General features: G+C 45.8%; 1 protein-coding gene across 1 annotated transcript in view; it reads right to left on the bottom strand.

Moving 5' to 3' along the window:
* LOC135561970 (amyloid beta precursor protein binding family B member 2-like) overlaps positions 1-12,622 on the bottom strand; it is a 117,829-nt gene extending 105,207 nt beyond the window's left edge. The window contains exon 1 of the mRNA XM_065004500.1: positions 12,311-12,622. The gene's annotated coding sequence lies outside the window, so the exon portion shown is untranslated. The remainder of the gene's footprint in view (positions 1-12,310) is intronic.
* Between the last annotated feature and the right edge of the window lie 1,402 nt (positions 12,623-14,024).

Here is a 14,024-nt window from a genome sequence, read left to right on the forward strand (position 1 = left end):
ATTGCCCTTTATGGTTGTGAGGTCTGGGGTCCGCTCACCCAGTCATAGAGCCCATTGCCCTTTATGGTTGTGAGGTCTGGGGTCCGCTCACCAACCAAGAATTCACAAAATGGGACAAACACCAAATTGAGACTCTGCACGCAGAATTCTGCAAAAATATCCTCCGTGTACAACGTAGAACACCAAATAATGCATGCAGAGCAGAATTAGGCCGATACCCGCTATTTATCAAAATCCAGAAAAGAGCTGTTAAATTCTATAACGACCTAAAAGGAAGCGATTCCCAAACCTTCCATAACAAAGCCATCACCTACAGAGAGATGAACCTGGAGAAGAGTCCACTAAGCAAGCTGGTCCTGGGGCTCTGTTCACAAACACATACACACCCACAGAGCCCCAGGACAACAGCACAATTTGACCCAACCAAATCATGAGAAAACAAAAAGCTAATTACTTGACACATTGGAAAGAATTAACAAAAAAACAGAGCAAACTAGAATGTTATTTGGCCCTAAACAGAGAGTACACAGTGACAGAATACCTGACCACTGTGACTGACCCAAAATTAAGGAAAGCTTTGACTATGTACAGACTGGTGAGCATAGCCTTGCTATTGAGAAAGGCCGCCGTGGTCCTGACATGGCTCTCAAGAGAAGACAGGCTATGTGCACACTGCCCACAAAATGAGGTGGAAACTGAGCTGCACTTCCTAACCTCCTGCCCAATGTATGACCATATTAGAGAGACATATTTCAGATTACACAGATCCACAAAGAATCATGAAAACAAACCCAATTTTGATAAACTCCCATATCTACTGGGTGAAATTCCACAGTGTGCCATCACAGCAGCAAGATGTGTGACCTTTGCCACGAAAAAGGGCAACCAGTGAAGAACAAACACCATTGTAAATACAACCCATATTTATGCTTATTTATTTTATCTTGTGTCCTTTAACCATTTGTACATTGTTAAAACACTGTATATATATAATATGACATTTGTAATGTCTTTACTGTTTTGAAACTTCTGTATGTGTAATGTTTACTGTTAATTTTTGTTGTTTTTCACTTTATATATTCCCTTTGTATGTTGTCTACCTGCACACTTGCTTTGGCAATGTAACACATGTTTCCCATGCCAATAAAGCCCTTGAATTGAATTGAATTGAATTGAATTGAGAGACAGAGAGAGAGAGAGAGAGAGAGAGAGAGAGAGAGAGGGTTGGAATATAACATAACTTAACAACCAGAGAGCTCTCTGCTATTAGCAATGACATCATGTCCCCTAGACACACACACTGCAGACCAGGGTCTGGCCAGAGAGAGAGACACAAACACACACACACACTGCAGACCAGGGTCTGTCCAGAGAGACACAGAAACACACTGCAGACCAGGGTCTGTCCAGAGAGACACAGAGACACACTGCAGACCAGGGTCTGTCCAGAGAGACACAGAGACACACTGCAGACCAGGATCTGTCCAGAGAGACACAGAAACACACTGCAGACCAGGGTCTGTCCAGAGAGAGACACAGAAACACACTGCAGACCAGGGTCTGTCCAGAGAGACACAGAAACACACTGCAGACCAGGGTCTGTCCAGAGAGACACAGAAACACACTGCAGACCAGGGTCTGTCCAGAGAGAGACAGAAACACACTGCAGACCAGGGTCTGTCCAGAGAGACACACTGCAGACCAGGGTCTGTCCAGAGAGACACAGAAACACACTGCAGACCAGGGTCTGTCCAGAGAGAGACAGAAACACACTGCAGACCAGGGTCTGTCCAGAGAGAGACAGAAACACACTGCAGACCAGGGTCTGTCCAGAGAGACACAGAAACACACTGCAGACCAGGGTCTGTCCAGACAGACACAGAGACACACTGCAGACCAGGGTCTGTCCAGAGAGACACAGAAACACACTGCAGACCAGGGTCTGTCCAGAGAGACACAGAAACACACTGCAGACCAGGGTCTGTCCAGAGAGACACAGAAACACACTGCAGACCAGGGTCTGTCCAGAGAGACACAGAAACACACTGCAGACCAGGGTCTGTCCAGACAGACAGAAACACACTGCAGACCAGGGTCTGTCCAGAGAGACACAGAGACACACTGCAGACCAGGGTCTGTCCAGAGAGACACAGAAACACACTGCAGACCAGGGTCTGTCCAGAGAGACACAGAAACACACTGCAGACCAGGGTCTGTCCAGACAGACACAGAAACACACTGCAGACCAGGGTCTGTCCAGAGAGACACAGAAACACACTGCAGACCAGGGTCTGTCCAGAGAGACACAGAAACACACTGCAGACCAGGGTCTGTCCAGAGAGACACAGAAACACACTGCAGACCAGGGTCTGTCCAGAGAGACACAGAAACACACTGCAGACCAGGGTCTGTCCAGAGAGAGACAGAAACACACTGCAGACCAGGGTCTGTCCAGAGAGACACACTGCAGACCAGGGTCTGTCCAGAGAGACACAGAAACACACTGCAGACCAGGGTCTGTCCAGAGAGAGACAGAAACACACTGCAGACCAGGGTCTGTCCAGAGAGAGACAGAAACACACTGCAGACCAGGGTCTGTCCAGAGAGACACAGAAACACACTGCAGACCAGGGTCTGTCCAGACAGACACAGAGACACACTGCAGACCAGGGTCTGTCCAGAGAGACACAGAAACACACTGCAGACCAGGGTCTGTCCAGAGAGACACAGAAACACACTGCAGACCAGGGTCTGTCCAGAGAGACACAGAAACACACTGCAGACCAGGGTCTGTCCAGAGAGACACAGAAACACACTGCAGACCAGGGTCTGTCCAGACAGACAGAAACACACTGCAGACCAGGGTCTGTCCAGAGAGACACAGAGACACACTGCAGACCAGGGTCTGTCCAGAGAGACACAGAAACACACTGCAGACCAGGGTCTGTCCAGAGAGACACAGAAACACACTGCAGACCAGGGTCTGTCCAGAGAGACACAGAAACACACTGCAGACCAGGGTCTGTCCAGAGAGAGACAGAAACACACTGCAGACCAGGGTCTGTCCAGAGAGACACAGAAACACACTGCAGACCAGGGTCTGTCCAGAGAGAGACAGAAACACACTGCAGACCAGGGTCTGTCCAGAGAGACACAGAAACACACTGCAGACCAGGGTCTGTCCAGAGAGACACAGAAACACACTGCAGACCAGGGTCTGTCCAGAGAGACAGAAACACACTGCAGACCAGGGTCTGTCCAGAGAGACACAGAGACACACTGCAGACCAGGGTCTGTCCAGAGAGACACAGAAACACACTGCAGACCAGGGTCTGTCCAGAGAGACACAGAAACACACTGCAGACCAGGGTCTGTCCAGAGAGACACAGAAACACACTGCAGACCAGGGTCTGTCCAGAGAGACACAGAAACACACTGCAGACCAGGGTCTGTCCAGAGAGACACAGAAACACACTGCAGACCAGGGTCTGTCCAGAGAGACACAGAAACACACTGCAGACCAGGGTCTGCAGACCAGGGTCTGTCGAGAGACACAGAAACACACTGCAGACCAGGGTCTGTCCAGAGAGACACAGAAACACACTGCAGACCAGGGTCTGTCCAGAGAGACACAGAAACACACTGCAGACCAGGGTCTGTCCAGAGAGACACAGAAACACACTGCAGACCAGGGTCTGTCCAGAGAGACACAGAAACACACTGCAGACCAGGGTCTGTCCAGAGAGACACAGAAACACACTGCAGACCAGGGTCTGTCCAGAGAGACACAGAAACACACTGCAGACCAGGGTCTGTCCAGAGAGACACAGAAACACACTGCAGACCAGGGTCTGTCCAGAGAGACACAGAAACACACTGCAGACCAGGGTCTGTCCAGAGAGACACAGAAACACACTGCAGACCAGGGTCTGTCCAGAGAGACACAGAAACACACTGCAGACCAGGGTCTGTCCAGAGAGACACAGAAACACACTGCAGACCAGGGTCTGTCCAGAGAGAGACACAGAAACACACTCTACCTCTCCTTTTATCCAACAAGGAGTCATCATTTAGAAAACTCTGAGGTTCAGTGTCCAAGTTCGCAGGACAAACCATTTATAATCTTCAGAACACAGGAATGTTATTTATATTCATTTCCCAGAAGCCCTTGCAACATAAACAGGCCATTAACAGAAAGACAAACAGCACAGTTCCACTGTAACGGATCAGCAAGAGACTAACATATTTCGCTACCAAAAAAAACATTGATTTCAAAGTTTTAAAAAACCATACAACTCTATAAAGAGGGACGACTTTTAAAAATGTAAACTAAAAACATTTACTGTAACAACTGTGCAGATGGAAGAAAAATATCCCACCATTTTTTAGTGTGTCCACGTTTTCCTAAAACTCTGCTAAATATCTGCTCTGAATTAACATTAAACCGTGTCTGCAGAAAGAATGGAGTCTCAGCGATGACATTGACACACGGACTCAGATAGAATGGAGTCTCAGCGATGACATTGACACACGGACTCAGATAGAATGGAGTCTCAGCGATGACATTGACACACGGACTCAGATAGAATGGAGTCTCAGCGATGACATTGACACACGGACTCAGATAGAATGGAGTCTCAGCGATGACATTGACACACGGACTCAGATAGAATGGAGTCTCAGCGATGACATTGACACACGGACTCAGATAGAATGGAGTCTCAGCGATGACATTGACACACTGACTCAGATAGAATGGAGTCTCAGCGATGACATTGACACATTGACTCAGATAGAATGGAGTCTCAGCGATGACATTGACACACGGACTCAGAAAGAATGGAGTCTCAGCGATGACATTGACACACTGACTCAGATAGAATGGAGTCTCAGCGATGACATTGACACATTGACTCAGAAAGAATGGAGTCTCAGCGATGACAGGAAAACACTGACTCAGAAAGAATGGAGTCTCAGCGATGACATTGACACACTGACTCAGAAAGAATGGAGTCTCAGCGATGACAGGAAACACTGACTCAGAAAGAATGGAGTCTCAGCGATGACATTGACACATTGACTCAGAAAGAATGGAGTCTCAGCGATGACATTGACACACAGACTCAGATAGAATGGAGTCTCAGCGATGACATTGACACACTGACTCAGATAGAATGGAGTCTCAGCGATGACATGACACACTGACTCAGATAGAATGGAGTCTCAGCGATGACATTGACACACAGACTCAGATAGAATGGAGTCTCAGCGATGACATTGACACACAGACTCAGATAGAATGGAGTCTCAGCGATGACATTGACACACTGACTCAGAAAGAATGGAGTCTCAGCGATGACATTGACACATTGACTCAGATAGAATGGAGTCTCAGCGATGACATTGACACACGGACTCAGATAGAATGGAGTCTCAGCGATGACATTGACACACGGACTCAGATAGAATGGAGTCTCAGCGATGACATTGACACACGGACTCAGAAAGAATGGAGTCTCAGCGATGACATTGACACACTGACTCAGAAAGAATGGAGTCTCAGCGATGACATTGACACATTGACTCAGATAGAATGGAGTCTCAGCGATGACATTGACACACGGACTCAGATAGAATGGAGTCTCAGCGATGACATTGACACACGGACTCAGATAGAATGGAGTCTCAGCGATGACATTGACACACGGACTCAGAAAGAATGGAGTCTCAGCGATGACATTGACACACTGACTCAGAAAGAATGGAGTCTCAGCGATGACATTGACACACTAACTCAGATAGAATGGAGTCTCAGCGATGACGGGATAGGCTGTGCTGATAGGCTGTGCGGATAGGCTGTGCTGATAGGCTGTGCTGATAGGCTGTGCTGATAGGCTGTGCTGATAGGCTGTGCTGGATAGGCTGTGCTGGATAGGCTGTGCTGATAGGCTGTGCTGATAGGCTGTGCTGATAGGCTGTGCTGATAGGCTGTGCAGGATAGGCTGTGCTGAGGATAGGCTGTGCTGATAGGCTGTGCTGATAGGCTGTGCTGATAGGCTGTGCTGATAGGCTGTGCTGATAGGCTGTGCTGATAGGCTGTGCTGGATAGGCTGTGCTGATAGGCTGTGCTGATAGGCTGTGCTGATAGGCTGTGCTGATAGGCTGTGCTGATAGGCTGTGCTGGATAGGCTGTGCTGATAGGCTGTGCAGGATAGGCTGTGCTGATAGGCTGTGCTGGATAGGCTGTGCTGATAGGCTGTGCTGATAGGCTGTGCTGATAGGCTGTGCTGATAGGCTGTGCTGATAGGCTGTGCTGATAGGCTGTGCTGGATAGGCTGTGCTGGATAGGCTGTGCTGATAGGCTGTGCTGGATAGGCTGTGCTGAGGCTGTGCTGATAGGCTGTGCTGGATAGGCTGTGCTGATAGGCTGTGCTGGATAGGCCACTATATTGTGATCACTGCATCCAATGGGTACGGATACAACTTCAGAACAAAGTTCTACAGTATTAGTAAAAATGTAATCAATACATGTGGATGATCTTGTTTCTGTAGTGTTTGTAAACACCCTGGTAGGTTGATTAATAACCTGAACCAGATTACAGACACTGGTTACAGTGAGAAGCTTCCTGTTGAGTGGGTTGATTAATAACCTGAACCAGATTACAGACACTGGTTACAGTGAGAAGCTTCCTGTTGAGTGGGTTGATTAATAACCTGAACCAGATTACAGACACTGGTTACAGTGAGAAGCTTCCTGTTGAGTGGGTTGATTAATAACCTGAACCAGATTACAGACACTGGTTACAGTGAGAAGCTTCCTGTTGATTAATAACCTGAACCAGATTACAGACACTGGTTGTGAGAAGCTTAATAACCTGAACCAGATTACAGACACTGGTTACAGTGAGAAGCTTCCTGTTGAGTGGGTTGATTAATAACCTGAACCAGATTACAGACACTGGTTACAGTGAGAAGCTTCCTGTTGAGTGGGTTGATTAATAACCTGAACCAGATTACAGACACTGGTTACAGTGAGAAGCTTCCTGTTGAGTGGGTTGATTAATAACCTGAACCAGATTACAGACACTGGTTACAGTGAGAAGCTTCCTGTTGAGTGGGTTGATTAATAACCTGAACCAGATTACAGACACTGGTTACAGTGAGAAGCTTCCTGTTGAGTGGGTTGATTAATAACCTGAACCAGATTACAGACACTGGTTACAGTGAGAAGCTTCCTGTTGAGTGGGTTGATTAATAACCTGAACCAGATTACAGACACTGGTTACAGTGAGAAGCTTCCTGTTGAGTGGGTTGATTAATAACCTGAACCAGATTACAGACACTGGTTACAGTGAGAAGCTTCCTGTTGAGTGGGTTGATTAATAACCTGAACCAGATTACAGACACTGGTTACAGTGAGAAGCTTCCTGTTGAGTGGGTTGATTAATAACCTGAACCAGATTACAGACACTGGTTACAGTGAGAAGCTTCCTGTTGAGTGGGTTGATTAATAACCTGAACCAGATTACAGACACTGGTTACAGTGAGAAGCTTCCTGTTGAGTGGGTTGATTAATAACCTGAACCAGATTACAGACACTGGTTACAGTGAGAAGCTTCCTGTTGAGTGGGTTGATTAATAACCTGAACCAGATTACAGACACTGGTTACAGTGAGAAGCTTCCTGTTGAGTGGGTTGATTAATAACCTGAACCAGATTACAGACACTGGTTACAGTGAGAAGCTTCCTGTTGAGTGGGTTGATTAATAACCTGAACCAGATTACAGACACTGGTTACAGTGAGAAGCTTCCTGTTGAGTGGGTTGATTAATAACCTGAACCAGATTACAGACACTGGTTACAGTGAGAAGCTTCCTGTTGAGTGGGTTGATTAATAACCTGAACCAGATTACAGACACTGGTTACAGTGAGAAGCTTCCTGTTGAGTGGGTTGATTAATAACCTGAACCAGATTACAGACACTGGTTACAGTGAGAAGCTTCCTGTTGAGTGGGTTGATTAATAACCTGAACCAGATTACAGACACTGGTTACAGTGAGAAGCTTCCTGTTGAGTGGGTTGATTAATAACCTGAACCAGATTACAGACACTGGTTACAGTGAGAAGCTTCCTGTTGAGTGGGTTGATTAATAACCTGAACCAGATTACAGACACTGGTTACAGTGAGAAGCTTCCTGTTGAGTGGGTTGATTAATAACCTGAACCAGATTACAGACACTGGTTACAGTGAGAAGCTTCCTGTTGAGTGGGTTGATTAATAACCTGAACCAGATTACAGACACTGGTTACAGTGAGAAGCTTCCTGTTGAGTGGGTTGATTAATAACCTGAACCAGATTACAGACACTGGTTACAGTGAGAAGCTTCCTGTTGAGTGGGTTGATTAATAACCTGAACCAGATTACAGACACTGGTTACAGTGAGAAGCTTCCTGTTGAGTGGGTTGATTAATAACCTGAACCAGATTACAGACACTGGTTACAGTGAGAAGCTTCCTGTTGAGTGGGTTGATTAATAACCTGAACCAGATTACAGACACTGGTTACAGTGAGAAGCTTCCTGTTGAGTGGGTTGATTAATAACCTGAACCAGATTACAGACACTGGTTACAGTGAGAAGCTTCCTGTTGAGTGGGTTGATTAATAACCTGAACCAGATTACAGACACTGGTTACAGTGAGAAGCTTCCTGTTGAGTGGGTTGATTAATAACCTGAACCAGATTACAGACACTGGTTACAGTGAGAAGCTTCCTGTTGAGTGGGTTGATTAATAACCTGAACCAGATTACAGACACTGGTTACAGTGAGAAGCTTCCTGTTGAGTGGGTTGATTAATAACCTGAACCAGATTACAGACACTGGTTACAGTGAGAAGCTTCCTGTTGAGTGGGTTGATTAATAACCTGAACCAGATTACAGACACTGGTTACAGTGAGAAGCTTCCTGTTGAGTGGGTTGATTAATAACCTGAACCAGATTACAGACACTGGTTACAGTGAGAAGCTTCCTGTTGAGTGGGTTGATTAATAACCTGAACCAGATTACAGACACTGGTTACAGTGAGAAGCTTCCTGTTGAGTGGGTTGATTAATAACCTGAACCAGATTACAGACACTGGTTACAGTGAGAAGCTTCCTGTTGAGTGGGTTGATTAATAACCTGAACCAGATTACAGACACTGGTTACAGTGAGAAGCTTCCTGTTGAGTGGGTTGATTAATAACCTGAACCAGATTACAGACACTGGTTACAGTGAGAAGCTTCCTGTTGAGTGGGTTGATTAATAACCTGAACCAGATTACAGACACTGGTCACAGTGAGAAGCTTCCTGTTGATTAATAACCTGAACCAGATTACAGACACTGGTTACAGTGAGAAGCTTCCTGTTGAGTGGGTTGATTAATAACCTGAACCAGATTACAGACACTGGTTACAGTGAGAAGCTTCCTGTTGAGTGGGTTGATTAATAACCTGAACCAGATTACAGACACTGGTTACAGTGAGAAGCTTCCTGTTGAGTGGGTTGATTAATAACCTGAACCAGATTACAGACACTGGTTACAGTGAGAAGCTTCCTGTTGAGTGGGTTGATTAATAACCTGAACCAGATTACAGACACTGGTTACAGTGAGAAGCTTCCTGTTGAGTGGGTTGATTAATAACCTGAACCAGATTACAGACACTGGTTACAGTGAGAAGCTTCCTGTTGAGTGGGTTGATTAATAACCTGAACCAGATTACAGACACTGGTTACAGTGAGAAGCTTCCTGTTGAGTGGGTTGATTAATAACCTGAACCAGATTACAGACACTGGTTACAGTGAGAAGCTTCCTGTTGAGTGGGTTGATTAATAACCTGAACCAGATTACAGACACTGGTTACAGTGAGAAGCTTCCTGTTGAGTGGGTTGATTAATAACCTGAACCAGATTACAGACACTGGTTACAGTGAGAAGCTTCCTCTTGAATGGACAGCTTGATGAAAACCAGTCAATAGTCAGGTCCCCGAGAAAGTAGACCTCTCTGTTCACATGAAAACGTTAACGTCTCTGTTTACATCACAAACACTATCACTGACTGTTAGCACTTGGTGGTTTATAGCAACAACCCAAAAGAAAGGTCTTTAGATGTGCTAAGGGATACGAGGAGGGTAGACTGTGCAGGTAGGCTAGTCTACAAAACTAGATTATTATAGATAAGAGGAGGGGAGACTGTGCAGGTAGGCTAGTCTACAAAACTAGATTATTATAGATACGAGGAGGGGAGACTGTGCAGACGGGGCTAGTCTACAAAACTAGATTATTATAGATAAGAGGAGGGGAGACTGTGCAGGTAGGCTAGTCTACAAAACTAGATTATTATAGATACGAGGAGGGGAGACTGTGCAGGTAGGCTAGTCTACAAAACTAGATTATTATAGATAAGAGGAGGGGAGACTGTGCAGACGGGGCTAGTCTACAAAACTAGATTATTATAGATACGAGGAGGGTAGACTGTGGAGACGGGGCTAGTCTACAAAACTAGATTATTATAGATACGAGGAGGGTAGACTGTGCAGACGGGGCTAGTCTACAAAACTAGATTATTATAGATACGAGGAGGGTAGACTGTGCAGACGGGGCTAGTCTACAAAACTAGATTATTATAGATACGAGGAGGGTAGACTGTGCAGACGGGGCTAGTCTACAAAACTAGATTATTATAGATACGAGGAGGGTAGACTGTGCAGGTAGGCTAGTCTACAAAACTAGATTATTATAGATACGAGGAGGGGAGACTGTGCAGACGGGGCTAGTCTACAAAACTAGATTATTATAGATAAGAGGAGGGGAGACTGTGCAGACGGGGCTAGTCTACAAAACTAGATTATTATAGATACGAGGAGGGGAGACTGTGCAGGTAGGCTAGTCTACAAAACTAGATTATTATAGATACTAGGAGGGTAGACTGTGCAGACGGGGCTAGTCTACAAAACTAGATTATTATAGATACGAGGAGGGTAGACTGTGCAGGTAGGCTAGTCTACAAAACTAGATTATTATAGATACGAGGAGGGGAGACTGTGCAGGTAGGCTAGTCTACAAAACTAGATTATTATAGATACGAGGAGGGGAGACTGTGGAGACGGGGCTAGTCTACAAAACTAGATTATTATAGATACGAGGAGGGGAGACTGTGCAGACGGGGCTAGTCTACAAAACTAGATTATTATAGATACGAGGAGGGTAGACTGTGCAGACGGGGCTAGTCTACAAAACTAGATTATTATAGATACGAGGAGGGGAGACTGTGCAGGTAGGCTAGTCTACAAAACTAGATTATTATAGATACGAGGGTAATTTCTATGTGAATTTGTTCGGGTCGCCTCACAACGTGACCTACTGCAGCTTTTAACCCCAACACACAGCTGTGAATATCATCCCAGAGTGGGGACATCAACAACACTGTTAACATCCCATAAAACGCATTCCGGGGGTAACAAGACTAGTTAGTAGCGGTAACAGGGTAGTCAGTAGACTAGTCTCCATAACGTCCCAAGACTCAACTCACATCCACAGAGTAGCGATGCTCCCTATAAATAGTCAAGGCAATAGTCAATGGTGCCTGTGGTCTAACTAGCCTACAGTCCACCATCACACTGACAGGGTAACGGTGTAATAACAGCGCAATTACTACCGACACCGTGGAGAAGACTACCTTTTAACGAACCTGACTACTACTCCGCTAGTTTAACCCACAACCGGCGGCGCACAGTGTTTGGCTCCACGGTTTGTTGCAAAGCACCGAGGTAAAAAAAAACGTTTCAAGTGGGATATTCTACGGATATCCAACCTGAAACTGTCTTTATCTCGGGTTGCAAAGCACAGCCCTGTGAATGATTTCTACAACCGCGCAGCTCTAGATAAAGGCTCACCAATTCCACACACAGTCTACAGTTCAATGTAGAGCTAAACTGTTGTCTGGAGAGAAACAAGAGAAAGTTGTTCATGGTTGAGACAGAGGTGGGGAGGTGGGAGAGAGACGTGCTCATCTGTCGTCGCAGGCCCTCGTCTCTTATCTCTTTCTCTCCCTCACCTCCCCTCACCTCCCCTAGACTTTACAACACATCAAACCCCCCCAACTCGACCAAACACCGACGCGTTTGCCTAAAGGAATAGGGGGAAAAGTTCCTATTCACGCCAGAGACAACGTAACTGTTTCTAGTCGTGTGTCCGTTATAACGGTAACACGGTGACACGCAACTCCTCCTTTATTCAAGAGAAATGCATTCTGGACATTCCACATCACTCACCTCTTTCTTGAGTGTTCGCGTCCTCGCTGCGTTTATTTCGTTCTTCTCTTCTGTTCCTCTCCTCCCTTTCCAGATGACAGCTCCGGTTAGGTTCTCAGTGTCTGCGCAGCTGCGGAAGCGAAACGCTCCAATCACAGCGCTTAGCTTTAGTAACTAGTTGTCCCTCTTGCACATTTACTGTGTTGTTACCATCTCTGTTATGGGTCTCCCCGAGTGGCGCAGCTGTCTAAGGCACTGCATCTCAGCGCATAGAGGCGTCACTACAGTCCCTGGTTCTATTCCAGACTGTATCACATCCGGCCGTGATTGGAAGTCTCATAGGGAGGCTTACAATTGGCTCAGCGTTGTCCGGGTTTGGCCGGTGGTAGGCCGTCTTCGTAAATAATAATTTGTTCTTTAACTGACTTGCTTAGTTACTGTAAATAAAGGGAGAATCCTCAATGAGCAGAATCCTCCATGAGCAGAATCCTCGATGAGCAGAATCTTCGATGAGCAGAATCTTCGATGAGCAGAATCCTCGATGAGCAGAATCCTCGATGAGCAGAATCCTCGATGAGCAGAATCCTCGATGAGCAGAATCCTCGATGAGCAGAATCCTCGATGAGCAGAATCCTCGATGAGCAGAATCCTCGATGAGCAGAATCCTCGATGAGGGTTTAGAAGAATCCTAGAGTGTCAGCTAAAGACTTACAGAAATCTCTGTAACATGCTAACATCTCTGTTGACGCGTCTACGATACGTAAAACACTAAACAAGAATGTTGTTCCCTGGAGGAGACCAGGGAAGAAGCCACCGCTGTCCAAAAATTAATTTTTTTAAGTCTGAAGATCGCAAAAGAGCACCTGGATGTTCCACAACGCTACTGTCAAAATATTCTGTGGACAGATAAAACTCAACTGAAGTTGTTTTGAAGGAACACACAACACTATGTGTGGAGGGGGAAAAAAAAGGCACAGCACACCAATTCTTCCCAAAGATTATCAAGACATTTTGCAGGAGAATCTGTCCGCCTATTGAAGCTCTACAGGATGTTGGGTGATGCAACAGGAAACACAGAAGTAAATCAACAACAGAACGGCTCTTCAACAGAGGAAAATACGCCTTCTGGAGTGACCCGGTCCTGACCTCGACCCGATTGAGATGCTGTGGGACGACCTCAAGAGACCAGAAACATCCTAAGAATTTGAACTGAACTGAAACAGTTTTGTAAAGAGGACATTCCTCCTTGACTGTTGCTCCGGTCTGATCTGCAACTACAGAAAACGTTTGGTTGAGGTTGTTGCTGCCAAAGGAGGGTCAACCAGTAATTAAATCCAAGGGGGTCACATACTTGTTCCCACCCTGCACTGTGAATGTTTACACAGAGACGTGAAAACGTATCATTTGAAGTGTGTTATTTAGTTTAAGTAGACTATGTTTGTGGTTAGGTGAGAATTATCTGCTAATTGATTGATTAGAATATTCCGCCCTGAAACATATAATTGTATGGAATTGATTAGAATGTATAAAATCATAAATCAATAAATGTGAGTCCTAGTCAGAATGAGGGTGAAACAATATGTCTTTATGGTATTTTAAACACAGACTGTCTGAGCTTGGTGCCGACCTGACTAGAGATTTGGGAGAGAACGGGGAGTACGTCTCGAGGACAAGGTCATTATCTCTGTCGGCTGGGTAGTGAGACAGACTGTGTGTGTAGCAGGACATGGTCACT

This window comes from Oncorhynchus nerka, linkage group LG18, assembly GCF_034236695.1.
Source record: "Oncorhynchus nerka isolate Pitt River linkage group LG18, Oner_Uvic_2.0, whole genome shotgun sequence".
In the NCBI taxonomy this organism is placed as follows: domain Eukaryota; kingdom Metazoa; phylum Chordata; class Actinopteri; order Salmoniformes; family Salmonidae; genus Oncorhynchus; species Oncorhynchus nerka.